The sequence below is a fragment of the Ambystoma mexicanum genome, chromosome 14, assembly GCF_040938575.1.
Source record: "Ambystoma mexicanum isolate Mex_15411 chromosome 14, UKY_AmexF1_1, whole genome shotgun sequence".
NCBI classification, from domain to species: Eukaryota; Metazoa; Chordata; class Amphibia; order Caudata; family Ambystomatidae; genus Ambystoma; species Ambystoma mexicanum.
Genome location: NC_090940.1, coordinates 638,087,125 through 638,104,816, shown reverse-complemented (window position 1 = coordinate 638,104,816; position 17,692 = coordinate 638,087,125). Strand labels below are relative to the sequence as shown.

At 47.4% G+C, this 17,692-nt stretch overlaps 1 long non-coding RNA gene across 1 annotated transcript in view; it reads right to left on the bottom strand.

The window, feature by feature from the left end:
* The window catches only part of LOC138527094 (uncharacterized), a 229,503-nt gene extending 216,073 nt beyond the window's left edge, over positions 1-13,430 (bottom strand). Inside the window, exon 1 of the long non-coding RNA XR_011283811.1 lies at positions 13,378-13,430. This is a non-coding gene — a long non-coding RNA (uncharacterized lncRNA). The remainder of the gene's footprint in view (positions 1-13,377) is intronic.
* Positions 13,431-17,692: the final 4,262 nt, after the last annotated feature.

The following is a 17,692-nucleotide window of genomic DNA, read 5'->3' as shown; positions in this document are numbered from 1 at the left end:
AAAGAATAGTGAAAAAAGCTCCCGCTACCTTACCTGAAGACCTGAATGATCCCAGCGTGCGGAAAAATAGGAAGATGAAACTAATAGACAGGTATGAAGGTTAAGAAGACGAGAGAAAGCTCTGTGAGGCAGGTCGCTTTAGGAATCGGACTGGCAGCGCATGTAACAAAATCTGATACAACGCGCCGAACGCCAGTTTTCACTGTTGTTTATAGGTTACGACGGCCATATTGGAAATAGACTAAACCATCAACGTGGAACAACCTGGACCATGTTAGTAGTATTTTCATCGACTCAAGATCTTCCAGAGCTGGTGCATGACAGTATGCCCCCTTCGATACTTGCTTCCTCCAGGCCTCCCCGGATATAGTCTGTGGAATCGTTGTATAAGTCTGGGAGCACGTACATGGGACCTTGGTTCCCATGTCCTTTCAGTAATAGGGTAGCCCTTCGAATGGACTAAGTATTGGAGTGTTCCTCCTCTGTAATGAGAATCGACTAGTATGGCAACTTCATACTCTTCAGGCTCAGTGGGAGGAGCGGTAATCGGTTTCTTCAGGGTTCTTTTGTATGGATCTTCTTTATGAGTTTTGAGAAGCAAAGTATGGAAGACTGGGTGAATTCTCCTTAGAGCACAGGGTAGCTGTAGTTTGAAAGCTATCGGATTGATCCTGGATAGTATCCGACATGGACCGATATATCTAGCTGCAAATTTACCCATATGGATCCAGCGAGGTAAATATCGAGTTGAAAGCCAGACCCGTGTTCCCGGCTTCCATGAAGGAGTAGGGCCTCTCTTGGTGTCTGCATACTCCTTATATCTCTTTCTGTTGTCTTCCAATGCTTCTAACGCTTCCTTGTGGGAGACGCTGAGATCCGTTAACATCTTTTCTATGGCTGGAGTCTTGGTCTGGGTAATCATAGATAATGCCCCTTGTAAGTGGTGTGGATGATACCCATAGGTACATTTGAAAGGACTCATCTTGATCGCTGTTTGATGCGTATTATTGTAGGCAAATTCAGCCATTGGTATTAAAGAAGCCCAATTGTCTTGCTCCCTGTTACAAAAACAACAAAAGTACTGCTCTAAGTTAGCATTCAATCTCTCTCTCTCTCTCTGTCCATTTGATTGAGGATGATATCCGAGGTCAGAGTTCTCTGTATTCCTAGTTGATGACATAGTGAGTTCCAAAACTTGGAGGTGATTAGTGTACCTCTCTCTTTGATTATTATCTTCGGTAATCCATGTAGTCTTACTGTATCCTTAAGAAATATAGCAGCAGTCTCTGAGGCCGAAGGTACACCCGGTAAGGCTATAAAGTGAGCTAATTTTGTGTAGGAATCAATTGTCACCAGAATCGCTGTTCTACCGTTTGAGGGAGGTAGTTCCACTATAAAATCCATGGAAAGATTTTCCCAAGGACGTGAAGGTGTTTCTGCCTGGTGAAGGAGCCCTAATGGTCTTTGTCAAGGTGTCTTGTTGATGGCAGAGATGAGACAAGTAGAGACATATAAGGCGATATGCTTTCGCATAGACGGCCACCAAAACCTTCTAGATATCAATTCGTAAGTTGTTTTTTCGCCTTTATGTCCTACCAATGGTAGGTCATGACAAAATCTCATAGCCTGATTCTGAAGAGTTGGTGTAGGTAGAAAGAGGGTGGACTGGTGAAACCACAACCCTCCAACCTCTTGTAAGTGATATGCTTGTCTTTCCTCTTGTGTATAGTTCTCCAACCCGCTGTGGGCCTCCTCTAGAAAGATGTTAGCTATCCTTTGGAAATGATGCTCAGGTAGGATCCTTTCTGTGTTTATTTCAGGCGTCTCTTCTTCTGACCAGCTTCGGGATAAAGCGTCGGCGATGCTGTTCTGAGATCCAGGTATATAGGTAATCTGGAAATCAAAATTGGAAAAGTAGTAAGCCCAGCGAGCATGCCTCGAGTTTCTGCACTCCATTTGTTGGAGTACCTTCAATTTTCTATGATCCGTACGGATGGTGAACTGTTGGGAAGCCCCCTGCAAAAGATGTCTCCACTCTTGGCAGGCAGCTCACATAGCTAACAGCTGTCTCTCGAGTACAGAGTAGTTCTGTTCGTTTCCAGTCAGGGTACGGGAGTAATATGCTATGGGGTGTTCTTTCCCATCCATGTCCTCTTGTAACAATACTGCCCCTAAGGCGCCTCCTGAGGCGTCCGTCCAGGACAAAAGGCTTGGTCTGATTGGATTGCAACAGGACTGGTGCTGAGGTGAAAAGTCTCTTAAGGCTCTTGAATGCCTCTTGCGCTTCGGTTCCCCACTGAAAGACTCTTCCCTTCTTGAGAAGTGAAGTGATGGGTAGTACGAGGTCTGAGAATCTTGGGATAAATCAGCGATAGAAATTTGCCAGACCAGGAAACGTTGCACCTCCTTAACTGAAGATGGTTTGGGCCATCGATCTATCGCCTGAATCTTGTTAAGATCCATACGAACCCCATTTGCTGACAATATAAATCCGAGGTATGGTATCTCAGAAGCCTCGAAGATACACTTCTCCGGTTTGGCGAAGAGATGATTCTCCTGTAATCTCTGAAGAACTTCATTGACATGGATTCAATGTTCTTCCAAGGAAGGTGAGAAGATCGATATATCGTCCAGATACACTACTACAGATATATATAGAATGTCTGCAAAGATCTAATCCACAAACCTCTGAAACACCGCTGGGGCGTTCACCAATCCGAAGGGCATCACAAAATACTCGAATAACCCCAGCGGTGTTCTGAATGCGGTCTTCCATTCATTCCCACTCTTAATTCTTAACAAATGCTAGGCACCTCGGAGGTCGAGTTTAGTGAAGACCTTGGAGTTCCTAACTGCTTCGAGGATATCTCAAATAAGCGGCATTGGGTATCTGTCTCGGATTTTAATGCTATTTAAACCCCTATAGTCAATAAAGGGGCGTAATTCCTTCGAATCCTTTTTAGATATGAAGAACAATGAAGCCCCACCTGAGGACTTCGAAGGTCGTATAAGCCCATTTTCAAGATTTGCTTCTAAGTACTCCTACAGAGCTTCTTTTTCTGATAATGACAACGGATACATCCGTCCAAATGGAAGAGAGACTTCCTCCTTGCGGTCAATGCTGCAGTCTTCATGACGGTGAGGTGGGAGGAGTCTGGGGTTTAAGTCTTCAAAAACCTTTGAAAAGGACTGATACTGTATTGGAATGGAAGAGACTGAGACGCTTGAGTGCATTTCGGTGTTACTGGATTGGACCTCAGCCTTGAGCCCCTTCATACAGTGTTCACCACAAAAGTCTGAATCAAAGCTCAGTTTGTTTGTAGCCCAATCAATACTGGGGTATGACGTCTTAGCCAGGAAACCCCTAATATCAGGGGGAAATGGGCCACCGTGATGCCATCAAAGCTGAGGGTTTTGATGTGGTGACTCATCTCCAACGTGACCGGAACAGTCTCCATAGTTATAGGTCCAGAGGATAAAGGGCGTCCGTCCCCACCCTCTACAGGCACAGGTTTTGTTTTCTCCCGGAGTGGGATCTGGTTTTCTTGGGCCCAGGTGACGTCTATGAAGTTTCCTGCAGCACCACAGTCTAGCATTGCCAACATCGAGGTAGTATGCTTCGGTCTGTAGGAAAAGGAGACTTGAAACACCATTAGGCGATTGTCTTCTACTCCTTCGTGGCTGGGTCTGGTAAGGTTGCAAGGGTTTGGGCGGTCTTCCCCATGGTCTCCCTTGCATAAACCTGGGGTCTGACATTTCCCTGCCGTTTGAAGGGGATTTCCGAACAATCCTTGAGGGCGTGTTTAGAGGATCCGCAATACATACAGAGGTTCAATTCTTGTCTTCTCCTCCTTGCTGCTTTACTTAAGGGCCCCCTAGCCGATCCTATCTGCATGGGTTCTTCCAGTGTTGGTCGTTCCCTCCGTCCTTGAGGGGGGCTATACCGTTGTGAGTATCCTCTTCCTCTTCTTCGTTTCCGAACGTCTCTCTTGAAGACGGAATTCGATCTGGAGGACTAGAGTGACTAGTTCCTGAAAGTTGTTTGGTCGAGCCACACGGGCTAGCTCGTCTTTAATATCCTCGTTTAGCCCTCTTCTAAAAATAGTCTGTTGAGCTGTGTCTGGCCAACCTGCAGAAACCGCCAGACTCTGGTACTGCGCAATGTAAGCTTGCAGATCCTGATTACCCTGTTTGACATTAAGGAGGGCTTCGTATTTGGTATACTGGACCTCGGGACGTTCAAAACAGTTCCTGAAACCTTGCACAAATAAGGCGTAATCATTAATTGAAGGGTCTTGATTAGTAACTAGGGGGTGGCCCAGGCCAGGGCGCTTCCTGCTAAATTAGATATAATTAATCCAAACCAAGACCTTCCAGATTAGAAGGCTCTGGGTCTGAAGGAGAAATATACTGCACAAGCATCCAGGAACTCCTTTATCGTCTTGGGGTCTCCCTCAAACTTGCCATACTTGCCATAAGAAAACAGCATCGGTGGTAAAATCATCCTTGCCTTCATCTCTGGCCGCAGCCTGTTGACGAAGAGTAAGGTTCTCCGCATGAAGGGTTTGCATTTCCACTCTAAGTCCTTGAATGGCGTTGCATAGTTCTTGAAACTGCTCCAGAGATGCCATGGGTACACTTGGGCGTTGTATACTGTCACGACTTGAATCCCCTTCACCTAACTCCTCCTCACCTGTAACTTCTAGTAACTCCTCCAACTTCGCAGCTTCCTTCCATTCCAACGTTACCACATGGAATGAGACTGGAATCTCTGATCCCTTGATGACAGGCTTAGAATGGAATCGAAACAGGCGGTACTGTAACACCAGAATGAGATGAAGGTGGTCCGAACAAGGGGCGGAACGGGGAAGGCAAGTTCCGATCCAGGAAACCAGGAGAGCAGGTAATATTTGCTTAAAGGTTCACAGAAAGATATAAACTCAGAAAGCAAGAACGGAGAAATTAAAGAACTGATCAAGAACAGAAAGACTCATGTTACCGAGGAAAGCGGTAATAGAACAGAGCAGGAGGAGGCTAAAAGAGGTAGCCGAGGTAAGACACATAAACGAAGGTAGCGTTTCTTACAAAGATAGTCAACGCTATGTGCACGAAAGAATAGTGAAAAAAGCTCCCGCCACCTTACCGGAAGACCTGAATGATCCCAGCGTGCGGGAAAATAGGAAGATGAAACTAATAGACAGGTATGAAGGTTAAGAAGACGAGAGAAAGCTCTGTGAGGCAAGTCGCTTTAGGAAAGGGACTGGCAGCGCACGTAACAAAATCTGATACAACGCACCAAACGCCAGTTTGCAATGTTGTTCATAGGTTACGACACCCATATTGGAAATACACTAGACCGTCAACTGGGAACAACCAGGACCATGTTTGTAGTATTTCCATCGACTCCAGATCTTCCAGGGCTGGTGCATGACAGCATAACTCTACCCATTGCAGGCACTGCTTTCCTCTAATGACTAAGCCTCCCAAGGCCACCTTTGCAGGGAGTTTATTCTGCAATTCGGCAGATGGGGAGCAGGTGCAAGTGGATCTAGGTCACCTGGCCTAAGGCCCGCCCACCTGGTGCCTTCCTGCCTGCCGCTCTTTTTCACCACTGAGCAAGCCCCGCCCACCTAGTGCCTTCCTGCCTGCCGCTCTTTTTCACCACTTAGCGAGCCCCGCCCACCTGGTGCCTTCCTCCCTGCCGCTCTTTTTCACCACTTAGCAAGCCCCGCCCACCTAGTGCCTTCCTCCCTGCCGCTCTTTTTGACCACTTAGCAAGCCCCGCCCACCTGGTGCCTTCCTGCTTGCTGCTCTTTTTCACCACTTAGCAAGCCCTGCCCACCTGGTGCCTTCCTGTTTGCTGCTCTTTTTCACCACTTAGCAAGCCCCGCCCACCTGATACCTTCCTGCTTGCTGCTCTGTTTCCCTACTTAAGGAGCCCTCCAGCCTCTTTTCCTTTACAGAAGGGGAGCAGGTTCAAGTGGATCTAGGTCACCTGGTCTAAGCACCACCCACCTTCTTAGCCCTGCCTCTTCCTTCCTGCTCTTAACTATTAGATCAGGGGCGTCTCTCGCCCAGGCGTCTGCAACGAAGGGCAGACGAAGAAACGGGCAATTCCTGTTTGGACCAGGAGGACCCAAGGCCCGACCCCCTGCTCAGACAGCAGGTAAGCATGCACCAACATGTGTTACCCCTCTGTCCCCACGGCCATCCCCACCCCCTCTGGTGCCCATGTGATTTTGCCTTGTGCCCCCCCCTTCTCGCACACAGGTGTTGCCTGTTTAGCTTGATTCTTCTACCCTGCTCCACCTCAACCTCCTCCAGCCTACTTCTGCTGGAGTCTGTCCTGATAGATTCTGGTTTCACCATCACCGTCTTGTGGCCAATGCTGGATTTCACTTTTATGGACATCATTCATTCTCGGTGCTTCACTCTTTCCCAACTCTCATGCTGGACTTCCTTTGCATCTTGTACTCATGGTGGCCCTGAATCATGCTGTTCCCATCTTCATCTTGTATCCAGGCTTGCAACATTATGTGTTACTACTGACTTCTGCAATTGTATTCACTCTCCCCTCTTGCTTCTCCACTCTTTTTGACTGCTTACTCTCTGTTCTCTCCTCCTTTCCCTTCTCCCTTTTCCTATCTCCTCCCCTTACTTTCTTCTATGCACTTACTCTATCAGAATTGTTCCTGAACCTAATATGATAGCAAACTCGTCTGCTTCCTCCACCCTCACATTACTGTTTTTTTCCTTCCCAGGGCCCCTCCTGCACTATCTGAAATGTCGTCAGGCCTAGTATCATAGTCGCTTGTTTTGTTCCTCCCCTCCCTTTCTTCACCCCTCTCCCTCACCTTTTGTTTTTCTCCGGCTCTACCAGGAATGTCGTCAGGCCTGGTACGGTAGTCGCCTGTCTGTTTCCACTTCCCACTCTCTCCCTCCCTCCCTTCCTTATCTATGTCTTAGCTCTTGCACTATCTGAAATGTCATCAGGCCGAGTACGATAGTTAATTTCACATCCTTACTGTTCATGGCCTGTAAGAATGTCATTGTATTTTCCCTAGTTCCCTCCCTTGCCTTGAAGCGCTTTGAAACACATTCTGTATAGGCGCTCTATAAATAAACGATCATATCATATCATTCCACAGCATAACCCTACCCTCTGCAGGCACTGCTTTCCTCTAGTGACTAAGCCTCCCAAGGCCTCCTTCACGTGGAGCTTCTTCGACGGCATAACTCTACCCAGTGCCGCGGCTGAGTGCCATAGTGACCTCATCCTTAACGGGTGCCTAGTTCTCTCTGTTGCTCTGGGGCTCAACTGGCTGAGCCAGGTCTGAGTAAAGTCCCATTCAGAAGGGGATTAAACCCCCTCCTTTTCTAAGGAACAAAACCTCCCAACAAGTTTAGCTTTTCAGATATTTTGGCTCCACACATGTGCATTTTCCCAATTCATGGATATCCTTGGTTCATGATAAGCACCTTATACTCAATGGGCCTTGTAGGATGGCCATACGAACTCACCCCTGCTTCCAATAGCTCCTTTAATACAGGATATTATGTGCCCTCCCCATCGAGCCCCCTCTATTGATGGCGTGTGAAGGAGGCACGGGGGCCCATTGAAACGCAGAAAACGGGGCTTTCCCTGGGTTCCCCTGACTCCATAAGTCCGTGCCGAGACAGCAGCATGACGGGCAGTTCTGTTATCCTCCCTGGCCCCTCCCCCATCACAGCATAGCAAGTCGCTGCCCTGCCCCCAACGCTACACACGAGTGGGGGTGAGTCATAGGGTCGGCCCCAAGAACACGAAAAGAAAAAGAGTAGAAGACATCCCATAATTCCCTCTCAAGCAAACTGCGACCCCGGGCCGCGCCCCCACCCCCCCCCCCGCCACTCCCGCAGCCTTTACACTCGCGCTTCCAAACGCATCCTCTTTCAAAATCAAAAAGGGATCATGTGAGCAGGAGCTGTTAACATATCTCTCGCGCACCCACGCTTAAAAAATCATTCTTACTACAGCCTGCCATATTGTGAATCCATTTATTAAATTGGTAGGATTTAAACAATGACCGAATTTGGGGAGTGGGGGCGAGGTGTTCAAGCCTGCGACCCCCAACGATGAACACAAACTTTTGCAGCATCGAGATAGCGGGATAGATAGGCGGGTAGAGGTATAGACCAGTAGAGGGATAAATAGACGGGTAGAGGTATAGACCGGTAGAGGGATAGCTAGGTGGGTAGAAGGGTAGAGATAAGTGGAGGATAGATAAATAGATGGGTAGCGGTATAGCTAGATAGACAGGTAGAGGGATAGATAGACAGTTGGAGAGGGCTAGATAGATGGGTAGAGGGATAGAAAGCTGTGCAGAGGGATATGTAGGTGGGTAGAAGGGTAGATAGAGGGACAGATAGATAGGTAGAGGGATAGATAGGTGGGTAGAGGGATGGATAGACAGGTAGAGGGGTAGATAGGTGGGTAGAGGGATGGATAGACCGGTAGAGGGATAGATAGGCAGGTAGAGGGATAGATAGACAGGTAGGGGGATGGATAGATAGCTAGGTAGGTGGGTAGAGGGATCGATATAGGGATGGGATCGATATAGGGATAGATAGATGCATAGACGGGTAGAGGGATGGATAGATGGACGGGTAGAGGGATAGATATATGGATAGAGGGATAGATAGATGGGTAGAGGGATGGGGTAGAGGGATAGATAGGCGGTAGAGGGATAGATAGATGGGCAGAGGCATAGATAGGCGGGTAGAGGGATAGATAGATGTGTAGAGGGACAGATAGATGGGTAGAGGGATGGGTAGACAGGTAGAGAAATAGACAGATAGATGGGTAGAGCGATAGATGGAAGGGTAGGGGAACAGACAGACAGGTAGAGGGATAGATAGATGGGTAGAGGGATAGATAGGTGGATAGAGGAATAGATTGACAGGTAGAGGGACCGATAGATGGGTAGAGGGACAGATAGATAGACGGGTAGAGGGAGAGATAGACTGGTAGAGGGACAGAGAGATAGACGGGTAGAGGGAGAGATAGACAGGTAGAGGGAAATATAGATGGGTAGAGGGATGGGGTAGAGGGATAGATAGGCGGTAGAGGGATAGATAGATGGGCAGAGGCATAGATAGGCGGGTAGAGGGATAGATAGATGTGTAGAGGGACAGATAGATGGGTAGAGGGATGGGTAGACAGGTAGAGAAATAGACAGATAGATGGGTAGAGCGATAGATGGAAGGGTAGGGGAACAGACAGACAGGTAGAGGGATAGATAGATGGGTAGAGGGATAGATAGGTGGATAGAGGAATAGATTGACAGGTAGAGGGACCGATAGATGGGTAGAGGGACAGATAGATAGACGGGTAGAGGGAGAGATAGACTGGTAGAGGGACAGAGAGATAGACGGGTAGAGGGAGAGATAGACAGGTAGAGGGAAAGATAGATGGGTAGAGGGATAGATAGGCAGGTAGAGGGACAGATAGATAGGCGGGTAGAGGAACAGATAGACGGGCAGAGGAACAGATAGATAGGAGGGTAGAGGGGTAGATAGGCGGGTAGAGGGATAGCTAGATAGACGGGTAGACGGGTAGATGGGTAGAGGGATAGATAGAGGGATAGATAGATGCATAGATGGGTAGAGGGATAGATAGACGGGTAGAGGGATAGATAGATGGTAGAGGGTCAATATACAGGTAGAGGGAAAGATAGACAGGTAGAGGGATAGATAGATGGGTAGAGGCATAGATAGACGGGTAGAGGGATAGATAGGTGGGTAGAGGGATAGATAGGTGGGTAGAGGAATAGGTAGACGGGTAGAGGCATAGATAGATGGGTAAAGGGATAGATAGGCAGGTAGAGGAATAGATAGACAGGTAGAGGGACAGATAGATGGGTAGAGGGACAGATAGATGGGTAGAGGGAGAGATAGACAGGTAGAGGGACAGAGAGATAGGCAGGTAGAGGGAGAGATAGACAGGTAGATGGACAGATAGATAGATGGGTAGAGGGATAGATAGACGGGTCGGGGACAGATAGACGGGTAGAGGAACAGATAGGCGGGGAGAGGGACAGATAGACGGGTAGAGGGACAAATAGATGGGCAGAGGAACAGAAAGATAGGCGGTTAGAGGGGTAGAGGGGTAGATAGATAGGCGAGTAGAGGGATAGATGGATAGACGGGTAGATGAGTACAGGGATAGATAGAGGGAGAGATGCACAGATGGGTAGAGGGATAAATAGACAGGTAGAGGATAGATGGGTAGAGGAGTAGGAAGATGGGTAGAGGGGTAAATAGACAGGTAGAGGGAAAGATAGGTAGAGGGATAGATAGATGGGTAGAGGGATAGACTGACGGGTAGAGGGATGGATACATGGGTAGAGGGATAGACTGACGGGTAGAGGGATAGACAGGTAGAGGGTTAGATAGACAGGTAGAGGGATGGATAGATGCATAGACGGGTAGAGGGATGGATAGATAGATGGGTAGAGGGATAGATAGACGGGTAGAGGGATACATGGATTGGTAGAGGGATGGGGTAAAGGGGTAGATGGATAGATAGGTGGGTAGAGAGACAGGTAGAGGGACAGATATATGGCCGGGTAGAGGGAGAGGTAGACAGGTAGAGGGATAGATAGACGGGCAGAGGGCTAGATAGGTGGGTAGAGGGATAGATAGATGGGTAGAGGGACAGATAGATGGGTAGAGGGATAGATAGACAGGTAGAGGAACAGACAGATAGACAGGAAGAGGGATAGATAGATGGACAGAGGAACAGGCAGACAGCTAGAGGGATAGATAGATAGGTGGGTAGAGGAATAGATAGACAGGTAGAGGGACAGATAGATAGACAGGTAGAGGGAGAGATAGACAGGTAGAGGGCCAGTTAGATAGGTGGGTAGAGGGATAGATAGCTAGACGGGTAGGGGGACAGATAGCTAGACGGTAGAGGAACAGATAGACGGGCAGAGGAACAGATAAATAGGCGGGTAGAGGGGTAGATAGATAGGTGGGTAGAGGGATAGATAGATAAATAGATAGATAGATAGATGTATAGATGGGTAGAGGGATAGTTAGATGGGTAGAGAGCTAGATAGACAGGTAGAGGGAAAGATAGATGGGTAAAGGGATAGATAGATGGGTAGAGGGGTAAATAGACAGGCAGAGGGATAGATAGACAGGTAGAGGGATAGATGGATGGGTAGAGGGATGGATAGACAGGTAGATGGATAGATAGATGGGTAGAGGGGTAAAAAGACAGGTAGAGGTATAGATAGAAAGGTAGAGGGATAGATAGATAGATAGATAGATAGATAGATAGATAGATAGATAGATAGATAGATAGATAGATAGGTAGAGGGATAGATAGATGGGTAGAGGGATAAACAGGTAGAGGGTTAGCTAGACAGGGTAGAGGGATGGATAAAATAGCTCGATAGGCAGGCAAAAGGATAGATATAGGGATAGATGGATGCATAAAAGGGTGGAGGGATAGATTGATGGGTAGAGGGATATATAGAAAGATGGATAGGCGGGTAAAGGGATAGATAGACGTGTAGAGGGATAGATAGGCAAGTAGAGAGATAGATAGACGGGTAGAGGGAATAGACCGGTAGAGGGATAGCTAGGTGGGTAGAGGGGTAGATAGAGGGATAGAGGGATAGACAGGTAGAGGGATGGATAGGTGTAGGGATAGATACATAGATGGGTAGCTGTATAGCTAGATAGACAGGTAGAAGGATAAATAGACGGGTAGAGGGGTAGATAGATAGATAGATAGATAGATAGATAGATAGATAGATAGATAGATAGATAGACAGACCGACCGACAGATAGGTGGGTAGAGGAACAGATAAACGGTTGGAGAGGGATAGATAGATGGGTAGATGGGTAGAGAGGTAGATAGACAGGTAGAAGGATGGATAGATAGCTAGATAGGCGAGTAGAGGGAGAGATAGAGGGATAGATAGATGCATAGACGGGTAGAGGGATAGATAGACTGGTAAAGGGATAGATAGAGGGGTAGAGGGATGGGGTAGATAGACTGGTAGAGGGGTAGATAGACAGGGATAGATAGAGGGATAGATAATTAGACGGGTAGCGGTATAGCTAGATAGATAGACAGGTAGAGCAATAGATGGGTAGAGGGATGATAGCTAGGCAGATAGAGGGATAGGTAGCTACATAAACGAGATAGATGGGTGGAAGGATAGATAGACGGTTAGAGTAATAGATAGATGGGTACAGGAATGGATAGATAACTAGGCAAGTAGAGGGATAGGTAGGTACATCAATGGTTAGAGGGATAGCCAGCTAGATAGCTACATAGATAGACAGGAAGAGGGACATACAAGTAGAGGCTTACATAGCTACATAGACGGATAGATACATAGCTGAGAATGATGGGTAGAGGGATAGATAGCTAGATGGATAGCTACACAGGTAGATGGGTAGAGGGATATCTGGATAGATAAATAGATAGATAGAGGGGTAGAGGGGTAGATAGCTAGATAGATGGTAGAGGGAAAGCTGGATAGACAGATAGAGGGATAGATAGCTAGATAGATGGGTAGAGGGATAGCTAGATAGGCTGGTAGAGAGATAGCTAGATAGGCAGGTAGAGGGATGGCTAGCTAGATAGATGGGTAGAGGGATGGAGAGATAGCTACATATATGGGTAGAGGGATCGATAGATGGGTAGATGGATAGATAGCTTGATAGATAGCTACATCGATGGATAGAGGGATAGCTAGATAGACAGGTAGAGGGATGGATAGCTAGAGAGACCGGCGGGTAGAGAGATAGATAGGTAGACAGATAGGAAGCAGGATAGATTGAGAGATAGATGGGTAGAGGGATAGATGGGTAGAAGGATAGATAGCTACACAGATGGGTAGAGGGATAGATGGATAGATAGGCAGGTAGAGGGATAGATGGGTAGAGGGATAGAGAGATAGATGTGTAGATGGGTAGATAGATGGGCGCAGATTAATATAGATGGGTAGAGGGATAGATAGACAGGTAGAGGGATATTTAGATAGCTGGATAGGTAGAGGGATAGATAGGTATATTTCTCTTTCCCCATATCTATTATTTAATCACTAGTCACTGTATCCCTTGGCTAATTGTAGCCGCAGTCTGGATTGGGCAAAAATTGGCTTACTGTAAATCTTTACCTGACGGACAGAGGTAATTTAATCTGATCAGAGAAGTAATTTCCATCCTGGAAGCCTTCCTCCTGTGAATGGACAGGCTCTCTGCGCATATACATCCCACATAACCCGCTAAAGTCTTAACATTCCCACTATACTGTGCCAGGCTTTCTCTGTGTGCATTCACGTGCAGTGAGTATTATCCCTCCCGGCCTTTTACCTTGCGCGTGTTGGTTCTTTCCAGTGTCCCGGGGTCGCTCTTCTCTCGGATGCAGATGGGTCTCGCTCAGTGGCCTATATATAGACCTTCCTCTAAGCTCATTACAAGAGATCACCTCAACCGTAGAATTGCATGCATAAGTCTTGAGACATTACTTAGCAAGCATCGGTAAAGCCAATGGGCCTGGCGTTGCAAATGCAGTGGCTAAGATTGCCTCCTGTCTGGTGGGGGCTTCACAAAAAACACCTTCCACCTTTACAAAGCAAGACGTATTGGCTTAGCCAAAGCTTGTTTCTATGGAGATTTATTGTGGCTGTTGGTAGAAAAGTTTAAGGAAACATTGTCCTATATACTAACAAAACATGCATCGCAGCTGGGGGAGAGGGGCTTGTAAAATGCAACGTTAAGCTATATGATATGATAGGTTATTTATAATGTGCTTAATACCCAGAGGTTTCTAAGCGGGCCCCGGGATCGAACCCGTGTTGCTCCGTGCCGTTGAGGTATCCTCCCGAGACAATGAAAGTGCAACTAAAAATGAAATGCACAAAATGCCTGATTTGTTGCTAGCCATAAAGTGAGCTATCTACCCGCTGCTTTGCTTATTAGAGTCATTCCACCCCTTACCCAGAGCACACACGCGGACATCTTTACCAGTGTTTTAATCCTGCCATAGATAAGAACAGGCGTGTGGGTGTGGCAGCAGCAGGGCCTTGCTTGTAGCCCCTGAGCTTCTATCCTGAGCTACAACCAAAAGACCCGGGGCTATAGCCCTCCCAGCCCCCACCTAGCAACGCCTCTGCCTGCACGAGTTCTGCTAGAGAGCTTAAGCGGACGAGGGCAGTGTTGATGCACTTCCAGAAACATTGTGGTTATTTCACAAGGTATAATGCTCTCTGCTGTTCCAGGGTTGGCTCCGAAAGCCTCGTCAGGAGTCCTCAATGGCTGCTCCTTGAGCCATCCCGGTCTAAAAATGAAGCCCCCACCCCCCAATGCGGCAGTTGATAACATGGGCTGCAGATTTTCCAAGCCAAACAGACCTTCAAATCCCAAAGTGAGTATCTGATCAGTTGAGGAGGCCAGATCTTTTTTTATTAAAATACTACCATCTTGGATTTCTCGTTCTTACCAAATTCCTGAAAACAAGTAGCCCAAAGCACTTTGACACACTGCAGGCCTACTTTTGTCACGAGGTTGTGCCGTAGAGGGCCAAATACCAATGTATATCTTAACATACACAAAACATTTGAAAGCAACGACCAATGTATCTGTGTTCTATTGTTTCTGAAGCTTAGTAGTGTGAACACGTCACTGTAGAAGTATTCCTAGCTAAAGCGGTTCATGGTGAAAGACATGGTCAACTTACGGTTGAATATCATAGTCTGCGCTCAACGCCGTATTCAATGGTCAATGTAATGATATCTTGTACCAAGTCGCTAATGAAGTCATTATACAGCGCTTGAAAAGAGGAACAGTGTGGCTGCATCTCGGGAGTAGTCCAAGGTCCAGAAGGATGGTCACCACAGTCTTCTCGTTGATGGACCAGTCACTCGCGCAAAGGTGACGGTCGATGACCAGGACGCGCGGCACTCCCATCAATTCCTTTGCAAACACCCCGGAGGCTGTCTCGAGACTGAACAGGGAAGAATTTCAACTGGTAAAAATAGGCCTTCAACTAAGAATCCGCAGAACTGCAGGAGGGTTGGCTTGATGGAAGTATAGAGTGAGGCATCTTTCGTATTCAGGGAGCATTGTCGCGACACATCTGTGGGCGAGGTGATGATCCGTGGGCGAGGTGATGTTGCGGCCTCCTTGAGGCTGAAGAATTGAAGTAACCGGATCCTCCTTAGATCTAACCCAGGGCACCAGCCCGGAATTCTGCACCGTCAGAAATAGGATTGATTCGGTGACCAATACTAGCGCGACTTCAACGTGGCTACCGGATCCCAGAAAGAAGAATTCTTTCAAGACTGGATAATGTGGTTAAAGTCTAGTCTGAGTTCCCAAATGTTGGCAAATTGCTCAAAACTGCAATTGGAAACCATGTTTAAGGATATTCATGACCTAGCAGTGGGAAACTAGGAAGGCAGGCGTCCTCCAACTGGGTCTTCCCGGTTTCAACCACCCAATGGTCATGAACATGGAGCAGGCCTGGCATGGTAAGGCTTTTGAGTCTTCTGTAGGACTTTGGAGTGGGACATCTTTGGTGCTTGCTTCGGACTGATGAAAGGTACCGGAAAGAACTACACATATTATGGGGACAAGAGGAAGACGTCTTCCGTTCCAGCTGAAAAGTAAGGGGCCGCTGGAAACATCCACAGGCATTTGACATGGCCTCATCAATCTCGTAGACAAAGTGCCAAACAATACAAAAAGCATCTTTAAAAGACTGGCTGACTGATGGTCTTCTGGCTTCCATTACTGGCTCCACAGCTTCCATCTTCCAAAGCACCTGAGGCTGAGGTGACTTGGATATTATGGCATGTCAAGAGCAGCGTCCTCAAGTAGTGATGAACACTCTATGCCAGGGCAAAGGACGTCATGGCAAAGGTAGCTGCGTAGGCCACGTAGGTGCCGGGGGGCAAAGCCAGACAACATCTAGTGTAGACTTCCTAGAATTCCTGTGGGGTCTGTTAGGTTGGCACCAGGATGAGACGGGTCAGGTCTACTTGCGCGGGTGGCGAGCATGGATTTCTGAATCTTCCAGGTCATACGTGTGCATCATCCATGTAGATATGGACCCCATCCCTTCATCTGCCTCTTCCCTCAGAGTCCATCCTTTATATCCTCGACTACACAGAGCCATGAAGGTGCGTCATGATTTTGGGAGCCTGACGATGGCGGTGCCTCTGGTAATGGAAGATCCAGGTTTCCTCTGCAGTGCCGACACCCCTCGCCGCAGTAGATGCGGCTTGCTCCTCGGCAGAGGAAGAGTAGGAAGATGATGATGAGGAGGAGTGTGCCGCCTTCTGCTTCAGTCGATATTTTCACAATCTTCTCAACCTGCGAGTGGGAAAGTTTGAATCTGCTGGGCTGGGCCTTCATCGACAAGCAGATTCTGATTACAAATGCTTTCACCATGCCGGCCTCTTTCTGCCCACCACACTGCAGCTTCAAGAACACACAAGCAACCAGCCAGAGCCAAACATCAGGTGGTGCCTTAAATATTGACTGATTCTTCGCTAAGCACGCCTCCAGCCCTTCTGAACATGCTCTCTTCAGAGCTACAGGTTGCTCCACAATGCTTCTCCCACTTAGGGGGTGTTAGGACTGATTTTCCACACTCTGACCTGGTGGAGAGATGTATAGAAGGCCAACCTATATTGGGACAGGGATAACTCTGGGGAGCTGTAGCCAGACCAGTTCAAGGTAGCCGTGACAGGCGGTCTAAGCTAGGTTCTTCAGAGGTGGTGAGCCTGTAAAGGGTCCACAATGAGTTCACACAGTGGGAATCACAGATTACACTTAGACAGGATGTATAAATATACAATGATCATTTATTGGCCAAACACACTATAGAAAAAGGACTACTAGCAAGTACAGTTATCACACAACACTACCAAAATAGATTACATATATATATATACATTCACTTATCAGAGGGCATAATATACATCGCAATCTCCTGCAAAGGAAAGTTAAGGTTATATTATGCACTTATAGGTCCACAGAGAAGGATCCCTAACTCAGAATGTCCAGCCCTAAGTTGTCTGGGGCCTTTTGTCCAATAGTTCAGGTAACGTTCCACAGATTCTTTGAGGCAGGAAGAAATGCAGGTAGGGTCTCTGGGGTCCAGTGAAGGGTTCTTATTGTCAGAGTCCAAGTAAAACTAGCTAATAGAAGTAGCCCCAACTTTCAGAAGTCTTGCGCAAGCAAGCAGTGGCAAAGCCAATATTGTTAGAATAAAGTTTATTATAAGCCCATACACTTATAATGGGAGTTTAGGGTAGGTAAGAATCACTGTAACTTACCCCCTGCCGTACTCAGATTATTCCCAAGACTTGCCAGGATAAAGGAAGAGGATCCAAGGTTGCTTTTCCCAGATAGTCGCAGTTCTCGAATTGCAGGGGTTGCATGTTCTAGCTGATCTGCTGTTGGTGTCTTTCACTGGTGCAAGGACTCCCGAAGGAAGAATGCAGCAAAACCCGATGCAGGACCGCTCTCAGAACTTGACTTGGGTTAGGTAAGTGATTTTGGATGTTGGTCAATGCAGCACGGCGACGCAAAGGGACTCAACTGCTGCAGTCAGACTTTCCCACCTATCTCGGGTCCCACTGATGCTAGGATGCCGAATTTACGCAGAGGTATATCTTGT